The sequence below is a fragment of the Pinus tabuliformis genome, chromosome J (assembly GCF_031772625.1).
Source record: "Pinus tabuliformis cultivar Carrire ecotype Pingquan chromosome J, CPIR1, whole genome shotgun sequence".
NCBI lineage: Eukaryota > Viridiplantae > Streptophyta > Pinopsida > Pinales > Pinaceae > Pinus > Pinus tabuliformis.
The window spans coordinates 248,903,502-248,930,209 of NC_142295.1; the positions used below are offsets into that span (position 1 = coordinate 248,903,502).

A 26,708-nucleotide genomic window follows, 5' to 3' on the forward strand; every position below is an offset into this window, starting at 1 on the left:
TCGTTTGTGAACTTCATTGCATACCTTAGGCAATCTATTCATTTACTTCATTTTCTATATGAAATAATGTTTCTTGCATATGTTCCCATCCCATGCTTCATCCTCTTTTAATTCAAAACTTCTACTGATATCACCTTGTTTGTAAATGAATTATATAATTTATATTCCTTAGACCTATCACCTTTTTTGTAATTGAATTATATAATTTATATGCTTTAGACCTATCAGTGTCCACAAGAAAGATGGGACTTTTCAATTATATTGTCTAACTTTATTCTTAATTCTTTAGTCACATGGGCATATGAAACACAATCAAATATTATAAAGATACGAAACACAATCGAATATTATAAAGTGGGCCATATACCTGTTTTTACTTCTTATAAGATTTTGTTTGTCACACTTTTAATGGGAGATCTATTCAAAATATAAGTAGAGGAAGCTATTTATTCTCTCCATAAATCATTTGATAGTCATTTTTCTTTCAACATGCCTCTACTCACGCTCATAATGGTTCTATTTTCCTTTCTGCTACACCATTTTGTTCAATATTTACTTTTTCATAAACTATTATTTAACACCCTATTGTTGGTAAAAAAATATTCATATTCATATCCGTTTTCTATTATTAAAACTTTAATTTGATTGCCACTTCACTTCTTTACTAAGGGTTTGCATTATCTAAATTTTCCAAAAGTTTTAATATGACCTAGTCTTTCTATTGTAATCATCTATGGAGGTTACAAATTTTCAATTTAAAAATGGAAAGGCATGGGAAAATCTAAAGAAAAAAATTGTTCAATATCAATTCATATTTCTTTTGTTCCTATTTTTGACTGCCACTGCATTTCATTTTCAAATAGAGATACTCCTTTTCCAAGTATAAATTTAACAACTCAGACTTAACATTCTAATTGTAAAACAAATTTCGCCACTATATTAAAAAAAAAAAAAAAAACAAAAAAACGCAAACTAAAACGAAGCTACGCTCTTTACGAATCAATCTATAGGTAAAAACTGATTCATGCCCTGCGTTATCTTTACTTGACATAAAGTTTGACGAAAGCAGAACATTTGATACACGTAAAATTTGATAACTACACGATATTGAGAGTTCTAATATGGTTTGATTTAGTTTTCTTTCAAAATTCAAATTCCATTTAGTTTGATTATATAAGATGCCAAGGTTGCCTACATATATCATGTGCCGCACGTAGCCATTTGCTTCTCCACACTGATCCAGCCATGAGTACTTTCAGAAGAATGCAGACATTCTTCAATCAAATTAATCATATTTTCTTCTTCACGTGATTCTTATTATGGCAAGCCTCATATGTTTTGATTCCCACTGCAGTGGATTTTCTGCAGATGGTTATCCTTCGAACTCATGGTTCGATATCGAGACCTCAAGTCTTGGCTATCATAATCTGTGTGGGATCGGATACAGATGCATTAATAGAAGGGTTCTTGAAGAGTGTTCGGCTCAAAATCCAGAGTCGCAGATTAATCTCAGCACGCAAGGACCGCTTCCGGATGAAGAATGTTGAAGTACTAATTCCAACTGCAATGACCGTAAACCTTTTACCAAACCACCTGTTTTATCGCACCACGTTTCACAAGTTAGTGGTATTCTTCGGATGGGCAGCGATACAATCACCATCTGAGGCGTGTATTCAGTACGTTTTCCAAAACAACTTTTCATCGGAGCATAAAGTTCGGCATGAAGAAGCCGCGCAATATTGATTTCAGCCGTTTGATTGAAAGCTTGGTTTGGAGCCGTTCAATGGAAGTCAACAACTAAATGTACAGGCCTGCAGCACCATGGAGTTGACGTGAAGTTTTGATTTTGACCGCCAGTAAAACAATTAATGTGATTTACGTTGGTTCGTAGATTGTAGGTGAAATGTTTTAATTTTAATGTTTTTAAATTGACGGGAGTATGGCACAAGAGTAATGGTAATATCATTATGTTGTTTTCGTTTTTTTTTTGAATATGTAATGCAACACACAGTAGTGTTGACCAGGGTATTGTGAAACGCACAGTAGTGCGAATATAGAAGAACAGGGGCAGCGTGGAAATTTTTTTTAGTTGATTGTAATGCAATATAGTGTAGCAGCGCATGGATGTTTTTTTTGTTGATTGAAGTATAATGTAACACATAGCAGTGCGAGGGTAGCTTTGTTGATTGATCGTTGAATGCAATATGCGTAGCAGCGCGAAGGGAATGTAAGTTTCTTTTGTAATGGAATATGCATCAGTATAAATATACGTAATTTTACACACAGCAGTGTAATATTTTGCAAGCAGAAACAGAGTATGTTCAAGAGAAGACATAGTAATTTTTTTTTTGTATGGAATTCGAAGTTCTTGGTGAATCCCTCTGTTAAAAGGAAGATCCTTTTGTAACAGGTTGTTTTATTAATGAATACAAAGTTTGTTTTGTGGGTGTATGAAACTCTATCTGCTCAGCAAACAATTTTTGCTTCCCTGTGTTAAAGATCCTGTGTAGAAACAAAGTATCATTCTCTGTTCATTATTTTGTTTTGGAATTTAGCAAAAAATTCCCAACAGTGGTATCAGAGCTTGTCCAGGCTCTTTGAAGGTGTCAAAGAAGCTGAAGGGAGGATTTTCTTGTTGCAGCCGCTTCTCCAATAGAGTGAAGACTCAGTCAAGTCAAGTATTTTGAAGAGTGCAAGAATGGCTGACTCCACCACCAGCACTAGCATGGGTATCTTTAATACTCAGCTCCCACAGTTTAATGGGAAAATTGGGCAATAACCATGAAGGATTTTCTTGCCTCACAAGATTTATGGGAATTTGTTGAGGATGGATTTGAAGAACCAGCAGATGAAGAAGAGTTTAATAACTTGACACAGGCAGAGAAAGATCTGTTGAAGAGCTATAAGAAGAAGGACTCAAAAGCCCTCGTATTTTTGTATCAAGCAGTGCATGAGAGTGTGTTTCCAAGGATAGCAGCAGCAAAGACATCCAAAGAAGCATGGGAAACTCTCAAGACAGCCTATGAAGGCATGGAGAAAGTGAAGACAGCAAAACTACAGTTGCTGAGGAGAGATTTTGAAAATATTTGCATGAAGGAGTCAGACAATATTGACTCATTCTTCACACATGTAATTGGTATGGTCACACAGATAAGGTCTCATGGAGAAATTCTTAAAGAAAGGAGGACTGTGGAGAAATTGTTGAGGGTCCTACCCTCAAAGTTCGATGTGATTGTCACCACCATAGAAGAGACAAAGGATCTCACAAACTTCTCAATTGATGAACTACATGCATCATTGATAACACATGAACAGAGATTGAGTAGGAATGAAAACTCATCTCTAGAGCGTGCTTTCAAGACCTAGATGTGCTTTGGAAGAGGAAGAGGTCAAGGCAGAGGAAACAAGAGAGGAAGAGGCAGAAGCCAAAACAGAGGTGGAAGAAACAGTCAATCAAACACTCAAGGAAAAGGCAGCAATCCAAATCAGAACCAAGGCCAAGGTATCAACCAACAAAGTGGACAACATCATGCTCAAGGACAAAGGTATGAAAAATCCAATGTCCAACGTTATTATTGTAAAAAATATGGGCATTATGCAAATGAATGTAGGAAGAAGAAGCATGATATGAATAATAGATCTAGTGCAAATTTCACTAGAGAAAATATCAGCCAAAATAATTTTTTTTTAGCTTGTAATATGGTTGAAGAAAATAGTGAAGATGTATGGTTTCTAGACTCCGGTTGCAGCAATCATATGACAGGAAACATAGCCCTGTTTTCTATGTTAGATCAGAATTTGAAATCACAAGTCACACTATGGATTGATAATAAAGTTTTTGTTATGGGAAAAGGAGAAGTAAAAGTTTTAACAAAGAGAGGTGAAAATAAAACCATAGAAGATGTTTATTATGTTCTTAGAATGAAATGTAACCTCTTAAGTATTGGATAGCTTGTTCAAAAGGGTTACAATGTTTTCTTTGTGGATGATGTATGCACCATCATGGATAGAGCACCCAGCAAGCAATGTATTGCTGAAGTGAAGATGACAAGGAACAGGATGTTCCCTCTCAGAATGAAGGCAGATTTGAAAAATAAAGAAGTAATTGCAACAGTGACTCAAAAGGCTTTCCAAAGCGAACCAAAAGATGAAAATTGGTTGTGGCACTTGAGATTTGAACATCTCAACTTTGGAGGTCTTAACTTGTTGAGTAGAAAAGGAATAGTAAGAGGATTGCGATTGATAGAGAAACTAGACAGCCTTTATGAAGGTTGTATCTTGGGGAAACAACACACAGAAAGTTTTCCATCAGGGAAAAGCATAAGGGCAAAAGCACCCTTAGAAATTATCCACTCAGATTTATGTGGACCAATGCAAACTCCATCACTTGCAGGCAGCCACTACATATTAACATTCATTGATGATTTTACAAGAAAAACTTGGGTTTATTTCTTGAAGAACAAAAGTGAATTGTTTGAAAGATTTTTCAATTTCAAAGCACTTGTGGAAAACCAAAGTGGGCTGCATATCAAAGTTTTGAGAACTGATAGAGGAGGTGAGTATACCTCCAAATAATTTCTACGTTTTTGTAGAGAAAATGGAATTCATAAGTAGTTTACAGCTGGGTACACCCCGCAGCAAAATGGAGTTGCTGAAGGGAAGAATAGGACAATCATGGATATGGCGAGGAGTATGTTAAAGGCAAAGCATTTGCCAAATGATTATTGGGCTGAAGCTGTACATTGTGCAGCATACATTTTGAATAGATGCCCTACAAAAGCAGTTATGAACAGAGTGCCGGAAGAAGCATGGAGTGGGAGAAAGTAAGGAGTCACCCACATGAAAGTTTTTGGATGTGTGGCTTATGCACACATTCCAGATCAGCTAAGGAAGAAGTTGGACAGCAAAGGGGAGAAATGTATTTTTATTGGATACAGTGAGGAATCCAAAGCTTACAGGTTGTATAATCCATCCACCAAGAAGCTCATTTTGAGTAGAGATGTTCAGTTCATTGAGGAGGAAGCTTGGGATGGAAGCATAGAGAAAACAGTGAATGTTAAAACCTCTTTGTCACATCATGAAAATGATGAGGAGATGGCTGAAATAAATCCCCAAACAGCAGCACCAACACAAGGACAGCAAGGGACACCCTTGAGGAGAAATGAAAGTGCTTCTATAAGCACACTACAATGAAGAAATTCAAGTGCTTCTTCAAGCACTTGTACACCAAATGAAAGAGGTAAGAAGTTCAGAAATTTAAGTGATATTTATGAACAAGGGGCAACAAATGAAGGTATGAATTCTTTGTTTGCATTATATTGTCATGTTGATGACCCTATTCATTTCGAAGAGGCAATTAAGGATAAGAAATGGATAGAAGTTATGAATGAGGAAATCAATGCCATAGAAAGAAACACGACATGGGATTTGATTGAACTACCAAAAAGAAAGGAGGTAATTGGAGTTAAATGGGTCTACAAGACCAAGAGTAATGCTGAAGGCAAAATAGAAAGACACAAGGCAAGACATGTTGTCAAAGGATATAAGCAACAATATGGGAGAGACTATGAGGAAACTTTTGCACCGGTTGCTAGAATGGAAACCGTGAGAGCAGTGCTATCCATAGCAGCACAAAACAAGTGGAAAGTTTACCAAATGGACATGAAGTCAACATTCCTAAATGGAGTGTTAAAGGAAGAGGTTTACATTGAACAACCTCTAGGCTATGAAAAGAAAGGCCAAGAGCACAAAGTGTGCAGATTGAAGAAAGCTCTTTATGGGCTGAAGCAAACACCAAGAGCATGGTACAGTAGGATAGATTCCTATCTACTGGAAAATGGATTTGAAAAATGTGAGGGAGAACCCACCCTCTATATCAAAGAAAATGATGGTAAAATTTTAATTGTTGTGTTATATGTTGATGATGTTATTTTCACAGGTAATGATGATTATCTTATTGAAAATTTCAAAACAGTCATGAAAGAAGAATTTGAAATGACTGACATGGGTTTGCTGAGATACTTCTTAGGAATAGAAGTAGAACAAAATGAAAATGGGATTTTTATCTCACAAGCAAAATATGTTAATGAAGTGTTGGAAAGATTTAATATGCAGGAGAGCAAAGCAGCAATCACTCCCACAGTGATGGGATTAAAACTCAGCAAAGAGGACAGCAGCAAGGATTTTGATCCTAGCTTGTACAAGAGCATAGTTGGCAGCCTCATGTATTTGACTACAACTAGGCTGGATATAATGTATGCTGTTAATTTAATTTGCAGATTCATGGAGAGGCTAAAAGAAGCACATTGGCAGGCAGCAAAATGAATTCTGAGGTATGTTAAAGGTACTAAAAGATTTAACATTTTATGTACTACTTCAGAATGTTCAGATTTAATTGGATACACTGATAGTGATTAGGCTGGAAGTGTAGATGATCGGAAAAGCACATCTGGTCATGTTTTTCACATGGGTTCAGGAGCTATTTCATGGGCTTCTAAAAAGCAGCCTATTGTAGCATTGTCTACAACAGAGGCAGAATATGTGGCAGCTACAATAGCAACATGTCAAGTGGTTTGAATGAGAAGGATGTTGAGGAGCTTATGCCAAGAACAAACAAAAGGAACTGTGATCTTTTGTGACAATATCTTAGCTATTGCATTATCCAAGAATTCGGTGTTTCATAAGAGAACGAAAGACATTGACACAAAGTTCCATTACATCAGGGAATTGGTAAACAGTGGAGAAATTGTCTTAAACATTGCAGAACTCAGAAGCAAGTTGTAGATATTCTAACCAAACCATTGGGACACAAATATTTTGAATTTTTGAGGAAATGTCTGGGTATGACTAATAACCCAGTAGTTGAAATTAAAATGGGAGTGTTGAAGTATTGATTCCAACTGTAGCAGCACCATGGAGTTGACCTGAATTTTTTATTTTGACCGCGAGTAAAACAATTAATGTGATTTACGTTGGTTCATAGATTGTAGGTGAAATGTTTTAATTTTAATGTTTTTTAAATTGAGGGGAGTATGGCACAAGTGTAATGGTAATATCATTATGTTGTTTCGTTTTTTTTTTTTTGAATATGTAATGCAACACACAGTAGTGTTGACCAGGTATTGTGAAACACACAGCAATGCGAATATAGAAGAAGAGGGGCAGCGTGGAAATTTTTTTAGTTGATTGTAATGCAATAGTGAGAGGGTAGCTTTGTTGATTTATCGTTGAATGCAATATGCGTAGGAGTGCGAAAGGAATGTAAGTTTTTTTTGTAATGGAATATGTAGTAGTATAAATATATACACAGCAGTGTAATATTTTGCAAGCAGAAACAGAGAAGAGAGAGTAATTTTTTTTTTTTTTGTATGGCACTGGAAGGAGTGTAATATTTTGCAAGCAGAAACAGAGAAGAGAAAGTAATTTTTTTTTTTTTTGTATGGCACTGGAAGTTCTTGGTGAATCCCTCTGTTAAAAGGAAGATCCTTTTGTAACAAGTTGTTTTATTAATGAATACAAAGTCTGTTTTGTGGGTGTAAGAAACTATGTGATAGAAACACAGTATCATTCTCTGTTCATTATTTTGTTCTGGAATTTAGCAGAAAATTCCCAACAAAGAATTCATCACTTTGACCATCAACGGACTCTCAAATCCTACCAACGACATTTGGGTTTCCCTAGTTTCGCCTTCAAGCCCCTATGATGTGTTGAGAGTTGGTTTTCATTACGGTTTCTAATTATTTGCAGTTCGTTTTCATTAGGGTTTCTAATGATTGAGTTTTGATGCCAAAGTGACTGCCACGGCCAATACGGCCAATTTTTCTGATGAGAATTGTGCAATCATAATTATGTATAGGCTGTAGAAGAAAAAAATAGGGCAAATGAATAACTAATTGTGATGTGTAACAGCATTTCGACTTGTCCACTGAACGTGTTCATGTACTTGGAAACTGGAGATACGAATCCCTATTCCCTGCTCTGCCATTACACTATGAAGGTATGAGGTATCTCATATCAAGTTTCATTTCATTAATTCATTCTTATGTCTGTGTAAATGTAAGTGTAAAGTAGTAATTTTGGAAGAAATCTAATAGATTCTTTTAGGGTTCAGTTAGTTCCCTATGTTAAGATGGGTTTAGCAAAGGTGAGTAATTTTCCAAATTTGCCAAATCTGCAAAATTTGAAATTTAATTTTTCCAAAAAGATAGAGATGAATGTCTAATGATACATAATGTGATTCAAATGCCTTGGGACAGTCACAGTTCCTGAAAAGCGACCTTTCGTATAGGGAGTGCACAAAAAACAAAAACAGCTTCAAGTTAGAGAAAAAGTGGGAGGAGCGTGAACCCAAGACTTGCAACATTTCATGTCATCAACATCCGCACGGATATCGAGTTTTTATTGCTGTCTGCTGGTTATGTAAACCCCTGCATCCTTCGGAGATCAGAGCCTCTCAAGTTTTCTAACCCAAACATGTCTCTCTATGCCCATCTATCCAGCGTGGATTCTACTGGGTCATCCGTAAGTATAAGAATAGATTCTAGGATTAAGGGCATTTATATTTGTTAATGATCAACTGTATAGAATTATAATTACTTTTCGATAAATCAGATGAAGTTAACATGGATCAGCGGGAGCAATACCACGCAATTTGTGAAATATGGTGCTGGAAAATCGGCCATGTCCACTGTGACCACGTTCACTCGAGCTGATATGTGCAGTACGTTGTATCAATCTTTGAATGTCTGCCTCTATTCTGTCAATTATAGATACACTATAAACAGTTGTTAGAATTCTATCACAAATTCAATTGGTTTGCTAGGTAATGATTTGCTTCCAAGCCCAGCAATGGATTCTGGATGGCATGATCCAGGATGTATTCATACAGCCCTAATGACGGGGTTGCTTCTTTCTCAGAAATACAATTACAGATATGGAAGGTACAAGCATCCAGAACTTGCAGGCTGGTGTTAAATATATGTCTGAAGATTTTCCTTGATTCAGTATTAGCAAAAAAGTTTATTAACTCGTGGGTAGCGTTGATATGTATATGGTTTTTGCAGTGACAATGTGGGTTGGAGTTCTCTGGTGAGTTTCTCCACCCCACCTGCATCAGGCGCCAGCGAGATTCGATTTCTTGCATTCGGCGACATGGGGAAGGCTCCCCGCGATGCATCCGATGAGCATTACATTCAGGTATGAATTTTACGTTTTGGCATTGTTGCACAAACTAACATGGTTCTACTTTAACATATGATTGATTGTGACGATTCAAAATCCAAAATTTATCAATCACTAAGACGATCAATCACACAACTCTTAATTGATACAGGAGTAAAAATCCAGAATTTCTTAATGATTAAGAAGATCAAATAAAACTCTACACTTAAGTACAGTTAATAAATTCAGAATGAGACGAATCAACACGATTTCTAGGTCAACAATAGTCTCATTTTGAGCTGTGTTTTTTGGTAAAACATGTGAGTAAACAATGGCCATTTCAATTGCTCGATTTCTTGTATGTCACTCTTCGTCGTTTGATAAAACACTTTACATTTTCAAAATAGTCCTTTTCAGAAGTCCCAATCTCGTGATTAATGCAAGGAATTTATAAATTTATTTAATACTATTCTAAAATTCAATCCGATTCGGATGATTCTGGGTGTTGATAGTGTCAATTTTAAAATTATCATGTCAATAGTGGGTTTTCCAAACCCATTCCCATTCAGATGATTATAGGTGTTCTTCCGGTGAAGTGACATAGATCGTGGATTCTTGGTGGTTCTAATAAACATGATTGCCGTTACCTTTTTACTTTCTTCTGATACTTAATTTATGATTATGCTAATTTAGTAATAGGCTTTCCTTTCAATGAGTGATTATATATATATATAAACATTCATTAAATAATGTATAAGAGTTTCATGTTTGTATTGTTTTATATAATAATATTTTATAATAGTTCTCTATAAAATTTAGGGGATAAGAAATGTGAATACACTTCATGTGATTAATTAATTAGAGTAGTTACAGTATTTCAACTTTCTTTTAATTATTGTCATTAAGTGATTTAACATTTATAATGTTTAACCTGTGTTTATGAAATTTGAATACATCTTTTAAAATGACTGGTAAATGTATTAGGTAATTGGTTTTTTTATTTACAAAATTCCAAGTAGATTTCACGAGTGTTTACAAATTCTCTAATGAAATGATATTTAATATCAATATGCCATTTTTTCTGAAAAGCATGGCTTTTTCACAATGCTATTACTAAGTAATTGTCATAATACATTGAAGTTGATCCTTCTTGTCATTGTTGAAGATTACTCATTACTCCATGCAACTAAACTCTTAACAAGTTGTTATTGCTACTACTACATATTCACTTCTTGTTAGATTGTCACAATGAGCTACTTTTTGGAATCTCATGAAATTACAATTGAACCAAGATGGAAGACATATGTTGAAGTACTATTTCTATCATCCATATTCTTTGTAAAATCATTTTATATATCCAATCAAGGGATTAGTGTTGGAATACAATATACAATATCCTATTATGCCAACAATTTATCTCAAAAATTCATTTGCCACCTTCCCAATGTGAGTCTTTTGGAGATGCCACGAACCTAAAATGAAACTAATAGCATACATAATATCTGGAATAGCTGAAGTGAGATACATAAGGCTGCCAACCAATCTACTTAATAGAGTTATTTCTATATTGGATTCTCTTTGTTGATATTTGTCTTTGCTACAATTAGAGTTTGTGCTGGTTTATAGTTCTTTATTTTGAACCTCTTCAACACATACATTAGATACTTTATTTGAAACAAAAAAATTCTTGAATATGATTATATGACTTAAGTACTAAGGAAATATCTCATTAACACCAAATCAATCATTTCAAATTATTGATTCATGGTTGATTTAAGCTTGTATATTAGCATATTTTCTATGAAATCATATCATCAACATATAAACAAATAATCAAGATTTGACCTTTCTTATTCACCTTTGTATGAAATGTGGTTTTAATCATGCTTCTATTAACCCTATTACTAACAAAATATAAATAAATCCTACTATACTAAACTCTAGGACTTTGTTTGAGCCCATAGAGATTTTTCTTCAATTTATACATTTTATCTTCATGTCATTTTATCATATATCCTAGTGGATATCTACATAGACATTTTCTTCTCAAATTTAAAAATATTGATTACATCCATTTGATAAAATTCCACTTTTTCTGGGAAACCATGGCTCTATCTAACCTTGCAATTCACTCAAAGGTTCCATCATAATCAACTCCGAGTTGTTATACAAAAATATTTGCTACCATTTTGGCCTTGTACTTTTCGACTTCTCATTTTTATTAAACTTGGTTTATAAATCCATTTTAAACTAATGCAACCTTTACGTTACGATGATTCTATTAACTCCCAATTGTCATTTTTCTCTATAGAATCCATTTCTTTCTTCTCATTTTCTTCTTTAATTTCCTCTTCAAAATATGTGGGTTGAGAGATAAAAAAAATGCAAAATTTGATCACACATCTATTTTTTCATAGATTTCTCTCAAGATTTTAGTATTTCTAAAACTTAGGAAAACAATTGTTGGGTTATATTCACTTATTGATTGAGAAGGATAATATTGGGATACTTGGAAGGATGACTCACCCTGAATAAAATTTCTTGGAGTCCTTGTTGGAGTACCTCTAACTAGTGATTGGTTTGTGAACTTTGTTGTCTTCCTTGTGCAATCTATTCATTTACTTCATTTTTTGCATGAGGTATTGTTGCTCCAACAATTTTAGTCTTGTTTATGCTCCCATCACATGCTTCATCTTATTGGAGTTCAACAACCATATATATTATCACCTTCTTTGTAATTAGATTATATAATTTATATTCCTTAGACCTATCACTGTCCCCAAGAAATATGGAATTCTCACTTACGTTGTCTAACTTTATTCTCAATCTTTAATCACATGAGCATATGGAACATAATCAAATCTCTGAAGTGTGCTACACCACGTCACATACACGTATGTTATTATTGTAGGACTTTGTTTTCTACACTTTTAGTGGGAGATCTATTCAGAACATTAATAGAGCAAGGTATCAATTCACCCCAAAAATCATTTGAAAAATTATTTTCTTTTAGCATGCCTCAAACCTTTCTCATAATGGTTCTATTTTCCTTTTTGCTACACCATTTTTTTGAGTGTATGTTGATTTTCTAGTGCTAATTAGACAAGCACATTTTTTTGCAATTGATAATTAATTCCAATGATACATGATCTTACTTAACACACTCTAGAACATGATTAAGTAATTACACTAAAAAAAATCAACTCATCAAACATTGAATGTCTCAAACATTTGACTCCTTGAAAACTTTGGCCTCTTCCTTAGATAGCTTTCCACATGTGTGTGTGAGAGAAAAATGTGATATGAGTGAGTGATTAGTGCTTATTTCAAGTGTTTTTTATAGTGATATTAAGAGACACATCTCTTTGCAAATATTATTTTTTTATTTTTATTTTTATTTTTTTTTATTTATATTTTATTTTATTTCTTTTAACTTGTGTAGATGAGGAATACCTCCCAAAACTACCCAAAAATCAACACTCCCACTTACCTATGGAGGTATTCATCTTGAGCTCCTCAGGATGCCCACTTAGCTGAAAAATTTCTCTATCCCAACAAAATATTGAATGAGCCCACTATGTTAATGTATCCATCCACTTTATGTTTCATTCCAGAACTACATGGAAAAAATCTTAAATCAACATCATGTAAAGGATCTATTCACCCACTAGCAAAACACCCTTTGGTGATATGGTCACATAATCCTTGACCGGGGTAAAAAATAAAACTAGTCCTAGGTTTCCAACTAACCAAGTCATCGCTAGGAACTAAGTCAATTTTCCCTTACCAATGGTGAAACCCTGGGCCCATTTACCATTCCCGCATTTTGTCACATAACACTTGAATGGTAAAAATACTTTCCCAATGCTTTGAGGCACTCACTCTACCTACTATTTAAGTAACCCTTGGTAATATGGTTAGAACCTTCTAACTAGGGAAGCACTCTGGGCCTTGATGTTATCTAGGTCATCCTCACTAGCCACATTACATGGCACCTAGTCAATACCCTTTACCTAATGAAATGTGCTTCCCTAATGCTACAACTATTCGGTGTCTTTTATATTCTTTTAACAACTAGATTTACACATTTTACATTGTGTTGGGCACAATGGGGGGCCACAAGGGGGTCGGCAACCACCCCTGTCAGGGGGTTTGTAGGGGAGCGGTATCCCCCCTGCACAGGGTCCAGGGAAGTGCCATCGAATTTTTTATTTTATGCGGACCGAATAATAGTTTGGCGGATGAAAATATGGGGGGGCATACCCAAATATGGTGGGCGGACCTACCCATGATTTTTTGTATGGGTTTTACACATGGTTTTGGGCATGATGATTTTCTACCCATGGTATTTTGTAGATCCGGTCAAGAGAAATATGGTTATGTTCTAATCTAGGGTTAATGTATTGGGGTTTATGACTGATTCAAAATATATATATATATATATATATATATATATATATATATATATATCTATATATATATATATATATACATATATACATACATATATGTATATGTATATATATATATATATAGATATATATATATATATATATATATATATATATATATATATATATATAGATATATATATATACATATACATATATGTATGTATCTATATATATATATATATATATATATATATATATTCATTGAAAGGGACATAATGAAAAATCAATTTGGGATTCCCATTTTTGGGATCGAGGGGAAAATATCTGTGTATATTTGTTTTCTATTCTTGTCATTGTTATTTTTTTGTTTGGATAATTTGTTTGCAAGTGATTTATGTATAGGTATAAAACCTACAATAACATCAACACTCCCTCTCAACAAGGGAGGCATTCTCAACCACTCTAGGCTTGTCCCTAAAGTATAAAAATTTCATTCATGATAAATCCTTTGTGAGAATGTTAACAACCTACTCATCTGTAGAAATGTATTAGTCTCCCTTCTATACCATGTCTCGGATGTAGTGGTGTTAGATACTAAAGTGCTTCGACTTGTCATCATGGTCATCTTTGGCACCTAATCAAATTATCCTATGAGCAACTTCTGAAGTGACACTCCTTCAAAACTCGCCAAATTAGTTGCAATATAATCATCTTATGTAGTGTTGAGTGCGATAAATGTTTTATTCCTTCTTATCCAGGATATCATAGTAGAACCTAAACTGAAGCAATATCCTAATGTGCTCTTCTTATGTTTGACACTTCCTACCCAATCAAGATCTATGTATCCTTGCAACTGTACTTCACCATTTGACACATCTATAAATCAATAACTCACTACACCATGTAGATATCTCAACACATTCTTTATTGCAATCCAATGTGCATGTCTAGGTTCCACCATGAATTGGCTCAGAGTGTTCACTATAAAGAAAATATAAAGTATGGTATTAACCAGATACATCAAGGATCTGATCAACTATCGATACATATAGGGATCCACCAAATCTGAGTTAGAGCCTCTCATCTTCTTCGAATTCACCATGGGAGTGGCCATGGAATTACAATCCATCATCCCAAATCTCTAAAGGATCATAATGATATACTTCCCTTGACCAAGGAAGATCTCACTTGACATCTACCACACTTCTAATCCTAAGAAGTAATGCATTAAAATTAGATCCTTCATCTTAAACTTAAAAGTCAACTCCCTCTTACACTGATTAATGAGATTTTCTACTCCCGTAAAAAACAAGTCATCAACATAGAACAACAATATGACAAGATCACCTTTAACAATGATGTAGTAAATATTGGGATTGACATCACTCTTGGTGAAACCAAGACTCATCAAGTATCCATTAATCCGAGAATACCAAGCCCGAGGTGCCTTCTTGAGTCCATATAAATTCGTCTTCAATCTGTAGACATGAGACTCCTTCTTGTGTACCTAAAAGCCCTAAGGTTTCTCTATTTACACTTGTTCCTAAATCACTCCATTGAGGAAAGTGATTTTCACATCCATTTGATGCAATTTCCAACCCATAATAAAATAAATATAAATAATAGCTCTAATAGAAGTGTATCTGGTGACTGGAGAAAATGTCTCTTCATAGTCCTCTCCCTTTGTATGGGAGAACACTCTTGCCACAAATCTCGCTTTGTACTTCTCTATGATGTCATAGACCACATGATTGATCTTGTAGATCCAATTGGAATTTACCACTAACTTCCTCTTAGGTCTTGGCACAATTTACCACACATCATTCTTCATGATGGACTAATATTCCTCCATCATGGCATCCTTCCAAAATTATTGTCATGCTACCTCCTTATAGTTGGATGGCTCAGAATCAATAATGTGACTCATGAATGTTGCATATATTGAGTACTTCTTAGGACATTTTCTTTATGTAAATGCGTCATGGGGAGTTGCATGCCCCTCTACATCCGTCAATGTACTTTGAAGCCATGTCGATCTTTTCTTAGAATTTGGAACAATGAACCTAAGTGAGTCCACTAACTCAATGAACCATTCTAGGTCTTTCTGATGATATAAAGGATGTTATACACGTGTAGAAGGAACTAATCCTGTATCCTTGGAAGCCTCCTACTCCTCATCATCATGAGAGACCATTTGGATCTCTAGTAAGATGAATCCTTCCATTCTACCTCACTCCATACTCCCTCTAAACTAGAAGCTCTTCTGATCCTCTGCATGGTTATAAATGTCAGTAAAATTTCCCCCTATCGAACACAAATCACTCTTGCTAAGTTTATGCTCGATCCTAGGAGAATTCTCTAATATTCCCTTTAAATCTCCTTGGTTAATTTCCTATGAACACTAGTGTATTTATGTTGTTATTCACCCCACACATATTCTCTAACCATTTACTCATTGGTGCTATGCGGTTAAATCTCTCCTCATATTAAAATTTGTCTTTTACTCCATTGAAATTACGTTATAATCCACCCACATAGTGTTTGACTTTGTTAAATTGGTCCTCCATAATTTAGTTATTCTTTGCATAAATTTAGGTACGATTAAAAAGTAATTGTGTAGTGCATTATTTATATTTAGGTAATTAAGCATATTTACCAGGAATTACTACCCACCATAATTATGCAATTCTTGGCATAATATGGGCTACATAAATATTGTAACAACCCCAAAAATTTAACATTTCCCATCATAATTTATGCTCTGATACGATGTTAATTTTCTAGTGCTAATTAGACAAACACAATTTTCTACAATTAACTATCTCATAAATTTGACTCAGAAACTTCAACCTCTTCCTTCAATAGCTTCCCAACTTTGAGAGAGAGAGAAAGATAAAAATGTGAGTGATGAAAGAGTGATAGTGTGTATTTCAAGTGTCTTTTTATAGCGATATCGCAGTGCTCAAGAGGCACGTCTGTTTGAAAAATTAAATTAGATTTTCACTCTTCTAATTTAAAAATTATTTTTCTTTCTTTTAATTTTGTGTAGATGGGGAATACCTCCCACATCTATCCAAAAATCAACATTGGATGCCTTTCCAACTATTTTTTGATGTCATTTTGTTGCTAGAAAATATGGAAATCATTTTAATCATATTCACATCCCTTTTCTAATCTTAACACTTTAATTTGATGACCATTTCATTTCCTTACTAATTCTTTGAATTCTCTAAATGTGCCAAAAAATTTATAATTCCTTGCAAGAAAGTACAACCAAGTCTTTATACTATAATCATCTATGAAGTTTAGGAAGTAGTATATGCCTCTTAGTGATTGGGTCTATATTGGGCCATATGTATCTCTATGAACTATCTCCAAGGGTATCATTTTTCTATAAGATACTCCTATAAGGAAACCATTTTTGTGCTTCTTTTCAGAATGCAACTCTCACATGAACTAGCTAATTCTTGAATTAGAGGAAAAATTATAACCATATTTATTTTCTCCAATAAAAAAATGTAGATGAACAAACGTAAAATTTCACAACCAAAATTCATCCAGCATGTTTCCTTTTGGGTAAATGAGGCAGTTTGTCTACGATAATTCATAACAAAATGATGAATTCTACTCTTTGTCACCCTAGTAATCAATATATTTCTAGGAGGTCTGTCATATATAAATAATTATTTCCCTTAAAAATTACGTTAAACCTTTTTTTAGTTAGTTGGCCAATACTAATAACTTTAGTCCTTATAGGTTTGCAATTAGGCTTTTGTTTATTGTATTATGATTGTTACACCCACTATTTATAAGCTAAACATTATTAAAAGTCTCATTGGAAGCATTACAAGAAAGGAGGAAAGAGTCTTCATAGTTTTTAGAGACGTTAGAATTGTTTACATCCTACTTGCTAAGGTTAAATCTTTTCTCCATACATTCATATTCATAATAACATAACCTATTATAGTAAAACATTTAACTTTAGATTTTTCATATCTTTGATTTAGTTATAAGTTTTTATTGTTTCTCCCCATTGAGTTATAAGGGTTTTGTTATTTTTCATTTTTTTCTCTAAATATTCCTTACTATATCTTTGGTTACTACTTCTGCTACTCAAGCCCATACCTTTTTGACATTAATCTTCCTCTGACTCATCAGATAGTTACCTAAATTTGAACTCATTTTCCAAAAAGGAACCATCATTCCTATTTATTTTGAATTCATGGGATAGAAGAAACCCAAACAACTCATCTCTTGATATTTGTGTCAAGTCCTTAGAGTCCTCAATGGCTACATCTATTGCATCAAGATTCTTAGAAAAAATTCTAAGAACCTTCTTTACCACTTTATAATATGGAAGTTATTCACTATTCATTCTTAATTAGTTTACAATGTTCATGACTTGGGTCATGAACTAGTTTATTGACTCTCACTCCTTCAATTTTCAACTTTTCAAAATTCATTATTAAAATTTGTAACTTCACTATCTTTACCTTGGTAATGCCTTGATAGTTTATCTCTAAGGTGTCACAAGTTGTTTAAGAATTATGCTATTGAGATCCTACAAACTTTATCGTTACCCAAGTCATTTTGAATGATATAGAGTGCTTTTGCCTCATTCTTCCTATTTTATCTAAGTTTATATTTTTTAGCATTCTTCAAGGATTTCTTAGATGTCAAATCAGTTGGTTATACATAAACATGAATTACAAAATCTCAATAACTCTAAGAACATAATAATGTCCTCACTAATTTACCAAACTTCGCAATTCTTTCTTGTGAAAATGGGGATATTTTGCTATGAAAAATTATTGCTACTTGAGATCATTTCTTTTTTATTGACTAAAAGAACAAGAGTAGAAATTTAAATATGAAGCTTATAAAAATGGCAAGTTACCCTAAATATATGAATAACTATAAAACTATGGAATTGTTTAAACATGAATGGATTTTGATAGTAAATCCTCTCAAATTTTACCAAATAAAATATCTTGAACATGATCTAAACACCGCATAAGAAACAATAATTGATATTTGCAAGATAAAGGCCAGTAATCACCATGTTATTATACTTCAATAATTTTAGCAAAAAACTAGGGTATAAACCTCCACAAACCCTAACTTTCCTTGGATTATAAAATATATACAAACACTTATCACCTCTCAAATGGCACACATCCGTGGCCTTAACTATACTCCCCTTATAAAATAAATTTTGGAAATATTCCAATATAAAAAAAAAAAAAAAAAACCGTGTTAAATAAAAAATTAAATTTGCAATACCTCCTTATACAAAATCACTTCACTTGATTGGCAAATGATGGTTCCAACTTCGCTTTGATACCACTAGTGGAAGGAGGATAAGACATTTATTATCAACCTTTGAACAAGCAACACAAATCATTTTAAGCATTTTAAACATAATTATGTTTAAGTCATAAACCATTTTTTTTTAACCTAATATTTCATTAACCAAGATAATATGGCAATTATTACAAAATTATCCAAATCTACATACTAGTGGCCTACAACAAGGGAAACCAAACCATTGGAAAAATAGTACGTTAGCCAAAAAATGAATAGTGGAAAAAACCCAGCAAACCAAATTTTGACAAATTTCAAAGTGTTTCATAAAGCACCATGAGAGGTGCTTTGACAAAGGCTCATAATTCATATTAACCATACTAATAAAACTATTTAAACATAACCTAAAAATACTATTTAATCATATAGACCACATAATTAGATACATGAGGAAATTGAGGAGATGTCGATACATCCACCTCAATAATGTTGGTGTGCCCTATAATTAAACCTCCTTAACCTAGAGCAGGAGGAAGCTGAGCTTATATGAGCTAGAAATAAGTACCCACACCTTGTTGACAAAGCACCACCTTATCTAGCATAAGTAGGATATCTTCTTAAGCCTCATTCCTTTCCATGATAACCCTTCCCAAAAACATTTTCAACCTTCAATACAGGTCAATTATGAGACAATATTTATCTTTTATGCCCATGGTATGTCTATAGTTAGGTACCCTCTCACTTTCAGTGATATCTATCAAAACTTTACAATCGATAAGACAATCCCTCTACATTGGGACATCAAACTCATATTCTCTAAGCTATTAAAGGTCAACAAGAACCCACTCTTATGTTGGAAAGTTAGATTAGGAAAGACAAAAAATAGCACAAAATTCACACACACGATAACATGAATTGCGGCTCTTCAATTGGTCACAAAAACTTGATGATTATAATGAGCTCAATGAGGTCTATTTAACCTTTTTGACTAGTGACTCACTCAAAATAACGTTGACATGCACACACACTCTAAAATTCGACTTTACCCAAAATAGTACTTAACTCAAATTGAATCAATTAACTGACTCTCTAAATTCATCCAATTCTTCATTCAGGAGTAATTATTTATGTTTGAATCTCCCCCTTAATTACGACCACTAAACTAAGACATGGCTCATGACAACTCAAACATGTATGTTGATCTAAGTCTCAGCTAGGCTTACAACACCCAAGTTTCCTCTATGAAACTCAAATACATCTTTTGATAATGGTTTATTGAAGATATCATCCACTTGATCACTCAATTTATGAGGCTTCAAGTAGACTTCTCAATTGCTCACAAGTTCTCTAATAAACTGATATCTTGTATCAATATGCTTTATCTTTTTATGAAACACACTATTCTTGGATAGTGCAATAACTGAGGTGTTTTCATAATATATTATTGTTGATCCTTTTTGTCTCTACTTGGGTCCATATAAAACTCTCCTTAACCATAATTCTCGGCATGATCTTGATGTCACTGCTACAAATTCTTCTTCTGCTGACAAAACTATAAAAATAGGATGCTTCTTAGATGCCCATGAAATAACACCCGAACCAAGATGGAACACATAACAATAAGTGTTCTTCCTATCATCTCAACTACTTACAAAATGATCCAAAATCTTTTGCTTATAGATGTGTTAAAGAATTACATGCATAAATTGTAGCTTAACATAGAAAACTTAAGGTGCACATGAGAGAAGAGGAGAAACACATAAAGCATGAAAGAAGACAACAAGACATGATAACAGAGTTCGTCCGACTTGGACTATGTCTCTGATCCCTTCTCGATCAATGGGGAGGCCTTCATTCATTAAGTGGCATGAGAAAGAAGAGTACAAGCATCACTTACAAAAAAGGAGTTTTATACCTCCATACTAAAAAATGGTCGAAAAATGTAGAACTAGGATGGAGAAACAAACACCGCCATTACGTTTGTGGCATCAAGAAGCGTTGAAACCATATAAAATTTGTCAAATTCTGACAAAGTGAAAATTCAGCCCTCCTACAAAATTCTGCCTCGAACTATGTGCACTTCCTCCCTCTGCCTGGGTGCACTGACAAACTGCATTTAAGTATAAAATGGGTGGCAAATTTTTCAACGAGCACGTTGGTTGGAGATCTGTTCAATAAGGAGGAGGTTGGGCGGTCAAACCCCAAATCCTCCATTTTTTATACAACGAATATTTTTAATTTAAACAACCCCTTAATTTTAAATTATGGGTTCAGTCGGGCTTGCTTTAGGCGACCCGCCCACCATACCCACCTCTACCGGTCTCTCTATTTCTTTTAATTTGAATTTATAACATTTTATAAGGAAAGTTTAAAATATAGTCAAAGATAATCATATTTAAATATTAATTTTTTTAAAAATAGATTAACCAAGCTAGATTTATCTAATTCCACATCTATAATGTAAAAGGATCATATCTACTTCACATTACATTTTACATGTTTAAAATTTAAAAAATCATAAATCAATTTTATTTTTTTATATCATTTTGGGATAATAGTTTAGCTATATATTAAATTGGTATATAGGATTTTTTTCATTTGTGTGATAAGAGACTCATTTTTGTTTAGCCATTTGAATAGTAAAATTTATGTAGATTAGATATACTATTTCTTTTAATTTTAATTTATAACATTTTATAAGGAAACTTTTAAATTCAATCAAGATAATTATATTTAAATATTAAAATTTTAAAAAATAGATTAACTAAGCTAGATTTATCTAATTCAACATCTATAATGTAAAAGGATCATATCTACATCACATTACATTTTACATTGTTAAAATTTATAAAATCATAAAATCAATTTTATTATTAGATATCATTTTGGGATTATAATTTAGCTATGTATTAAATTGGTATATAAGATTTTTTCATTTGTGTGATAAGAGACGCATTTTTGTTTAGTGATTTGATTAGTAAAATTTATGTAGATTAGATATTCTATTTCTTTTAATTTGAACTTATAACATTTTATAAGGAAACTTTTCATTTCAATCAAGATAATCATATTTAAATATTAAAAATTTTAAAAATATATTAACCAAGCTAGATTTATCTAATTCCACATCTATAATGTAAAAGGATCATATCTATTTCACATTGCATTTTACATGGTTAAAATTTAAAAAATCATAAAATCAATTTTATTATTAGATATCATTTTGGGATTATAGTTTAGCTATATATTAAATTGTTATATAAGATTTTTTCATTTCTGTGATAAGAGACTCATTTTTGTTTAGCGATTTGATTAGTAAAATTTATGTAGATGAGATATTCTATTTCTTTTAATTTGAATTTATAACATTTTAGAAGGAAACTTTCAAATTCAATCAAGATAATCATATTTAAATATTAAAATTTTTAAAAATAGATTAACCAAGCTATATTTATCTAATTCCACATCTATAACATAAAATGGTCATATCTACTTCACATTACATTTTACATGGTTAAAATTTAAAAATATCATAGTTTAGCTATATTTAAATTGGTATATAAGATTTTTTCATTTGTGTGATAATTGTTTAGTGATTTGATTACTAGAATTTACGTAGATTAGATATTCTATTTCTTTTAATTTGAATTTATAACATTTTATAAGGAAACTTTTAAATTCAATCAAGATAATCATATTTAAATATTAAATTTTAAAAAAATAGATTAACCAACCTAGATTTATCTAATTCCACATCTATAATGTAAAAAGATCATATCTACTTCACATTACATTTTACATTGTTAAAATTTAAAAAATCATAAATTCAATTTTATTATGAGATATCATTTTGGGATTATAGTTTAGTTATGTATCAAATTCGTATACAAGATTTTTTTGCTTGTGTGATAAGAGACTCATTTTTGTTTTGTGATTTTATTAGTAAATTTTATGTAGATTAGATAGTCTATTTCTTTTAATTTGAATTTATAACATTTTATAAGGAAACTTTTAAATTCAATCAAGATAATCATATTTAAATATTAAAATTTTTAAAAATAGATTAACCAAGCTAGATTTATCTAATTCCACATCTATAATGTAAAAGGATCATATCTACTTCACATTACATTTTACATCGTTAAAATTTAAAATATCATAAAATCAATTTTATTATGAGATATCATTTTGAGATTATAGTTTAGCTATATATTAAATTGGTATATAAGATTTTTTCATTTGTGTGATAAGAGACTCAGTTTTGTTTAGTGGTTTGATTAGTAAAATATATGTACATTAGATATTCTATTTCTTTTAATTTGAATTTATAACATTTTATAAGGAAACTTTTAAATTCTATCAAGATAATTATATTTAAATATTAAAATTTTTAAAAATAGATTAGCATTTATCTAATTCCACATCTATAATGTAAAAGGATCATATCTAGTTCACATTACATTTTACATGGTTAGAATTTTAAAAATCATAAAATCAATTTTATTATCAGATATCATTTTGGGATTATAGTTTAGTTATATATTAAATTTGTATATAAGATTTTTCCATTTGTATGATAAGAGACTCATTTTTGTTTAGTGATTTGATTAGTAAAATTTATGTAGATTAGATATTCTATTTGATTTAATTTGAATTTATAACATTTTATAAGGAAATTTTTAAATTGATTCAAGATAATCATATTCAAATATTAAAATTTTTAAAAATAGATTAACCAAGCTAGATTTATCTAATTCCACATCTATAATGTAAAAAGATCATATCTACTTCACATTACATTTTACATGGTTAAAATTTTCAAAATCATAAAATCAATTTTATTATTAGATATCATTTCGGGATTATAGTTTAGCTGTATATTAAATTGGTATATAATATTTTTTCATTTGTGTGATAAGAGACTCATTTTTGTTTAGTGATTTGATTAGTAAAATTTATGTAGATTAGATATTCTGTTTCTTTTAATTTGAATTTATAGCATTTTATAAGAAAACTTTTAAATTCAATCAAGATAATCATATTTAAATATTAAAAATTTTAAAAATAGATTAGCCAATCTAGATTTATTTAATTCCACATCTATAATATAAAAGGATCATATCTACTTTACATTACATTTTAAATGGTTAAAATTTAAAGAATCATAAAATCAATTTTATTATTAGATATCATTTTGGGATTATAATTTAGCTCTATATTAAATTGGTGTATAAGATTTTTTCATTTGTGTGATAAGAGACTCATTTGTGTTGAGTGATTTGATTAGTAAAATTTATGTAGATTAGATATTCTATTTCTTTTAATTTGAATTATAATATTTTATAAGGAAACTTTTAAATTCAATCAAGATAATCATATTTAAATATTAAAATTTTTAAAAATAGATTAACCAAGCTAGATTTATTTAATTCCACATCTATAATGTAAAAGGATCATATCTACTTCACATTACATTTTACATAGTTCAAATTTAAAAAATTATAAAATCAATTTTATTATTAGATATCATTTTGGGATTCAACTGCTTTAAGTTGTAACTGACTAATTTCCATGATAGGTAGTCATAACTGACTAATTTCTCATGATTTTTGAATAGTCCACTTAGCACTTATTGCATCGGGTTAAGTAAGTCATTCATATATGACCATTTCCATGAGAGGTAGTCGTAACTGACTAATTTCTTATGATTTTTTAATAGTCCACTTAGCACTCATTGCATTGGTTGATGCTCACAGGGGTGAATAAGTGGGATTGAAACTAGTGAAATGAATCACATAGCGTCAATCATCACTTCTGGGGCTTGCACTGAGTAACCATGACTTCCCGGAAGGTCACCCATCCGAGATCGCCTCTGGTTCAAGCGCACTTAGTTGTGGAGTTTTCCCCACAATCAAGCCTACTTAGCTTGCTACCCCATTTGCAAAACCTTAGCAAGTATTGTGCCTCATCAACCATTCAAGTAGAGTTCCCTTCACTCTTTTGAATTAAGTATTGGGGTTTTCGCAGTGCATTATTAGATATCATTTTGGGATTCAACTGCGTTAAGTAAGTCATTCATCTATGACCATTTCCATGAGAGGTAGTCGTAACTGACTAATTTCTCGTGAGTTTTGAATAGTCCACTTAGCACTCATTGCATCGGGTGATGCTCACAGGGGTGAAGAAGTGGGATTGAAACTAGTGAAATGAATCATATAGCGTCAATCATCACTTCTGGGGCTTGCACATGGTAACCAGGACTTCCCGCGAGGTCACCCATCCGAGATCACCTCTGGCTCAAGCGCACTTAATTGTGGAGTTTTCCCCACAATCAAACCCACTTAGCTTGCTACCCCAAAATGAGTGCTAAGAAGACTATTCAAAAATCATGAGAAATTAGTCAATTACAACTACCTCTCATGTAAATGGTCATAGATGAATGACTTACTTAATGCAGTTGAATCCCAAAATGATATCTAATAATGCACTACGAAAACCCCAATACTTAATTCAAAAGGGTGAAGGGAACTCTACTTGAATGGTTCATGAGGCACAATACTTTTTGAATAGTCCACTTAGCACTCATTGTGGGGTAGCAAGCTAAGTGAGCTTGATTGTGGGGAAAACTCCACAATTAAGCATGCTTGAGCCAGAGGCGATCTGTGATGGGTGACCTCCCAGGAAGTCCTGGTTACTAGGTGCAAGCCCCGAAAGTGATGATTGATGCTATGTGATTCATTTCACTAGTTTCAATCCCACTTCTTCACCCCTGTGAGCATCACCCGATGCAATGAGTGCTAAGTGGACTATTCAAAAATAATGAGAAGTTAGTGAGTTACGACTACCTCTGATGGAAATGGTCAGAGATGAATGACTTACTTAGCGCAGTTGAATCCCAGAATGATATCTACCTCTCATGGAAATGGTCATAGATGAATGACTTACTTAGTGCAGTTGAATCCCAAAACGATATCTAATAATTTACTGCGAAAACCCCAATACTCAATTTTATTATTATTATTATTATTATTATTATATATTGAAAAAACGTGAAACAAGATTCTTATACATAGAGATTTACCCTACTTTATCATGGAGATTTTTAATTTGTATATAGGCTTTGTTACACCACCATATAAAATTACTTCATGAATTATCAATACCATGGAGTAGTAATACCACATGCCTAAAAAATATTTTAAATTAGTAATATAACGCATCCAAATAATATCAATTCTATGTTGGTTGTAAAATAGGTCAAATTTAACATCAAATTGATGTATGATATTTTTTATTCCTGTAATAAAGAAATGAGTTTAGTTTAATAATATAATTAATAAAATTTACGTAAATATATATTCTCTATTTTTTTTAATTTGGATTTGTTAATCATATATAAATTTATAAAATGTATTAATAAAATATTTTAGATAAATTAAAAAAATATATATGATACAAATGTTTGATTACAATATTTTAAATTAAAATAAATTAGAAAAATGTTTATAATAATACAAGGAAAGTATGAATCAGATAACTTTATTAACAGATAAAATACATAAATCAGAAAAATATTTATAATACAAAGAAATTTTGAATTAGATATATTTATTAATAAAATACATGTGTAAAATTTTTAAATCTTTACGAAGAGATATATTATAAATGTTTAATTAAATTGTTTAAATAAATATAAATTAAGAAAACATTTGTATTAATATATTGAGAATTTAAATCATATTAGATATCATTTTTGGGATTCAACTGCGTTAAGTAAGTCATTCAAAGTATGACCATTTCCATGAGAGGTAGTCGTAAAGTGACTAATTTCTCATGATTTTTGAATAGTTC

At 32.1% G+C, this 26,708-nt stretch overlaps 1 pseudogene; it reads left to right on the top strand.

Moving 5' to 3' along the window:
* Positions 1-1,368: 1,368 nt before the first annotated feature.
* LOC149226699 (aspartate aminotransferase, chloroplastic-like) overlaps positions 1,369-26,708 on the top strand; it is a 67,688-nt pseudogene continuing 42,348 nt past the window's right edge.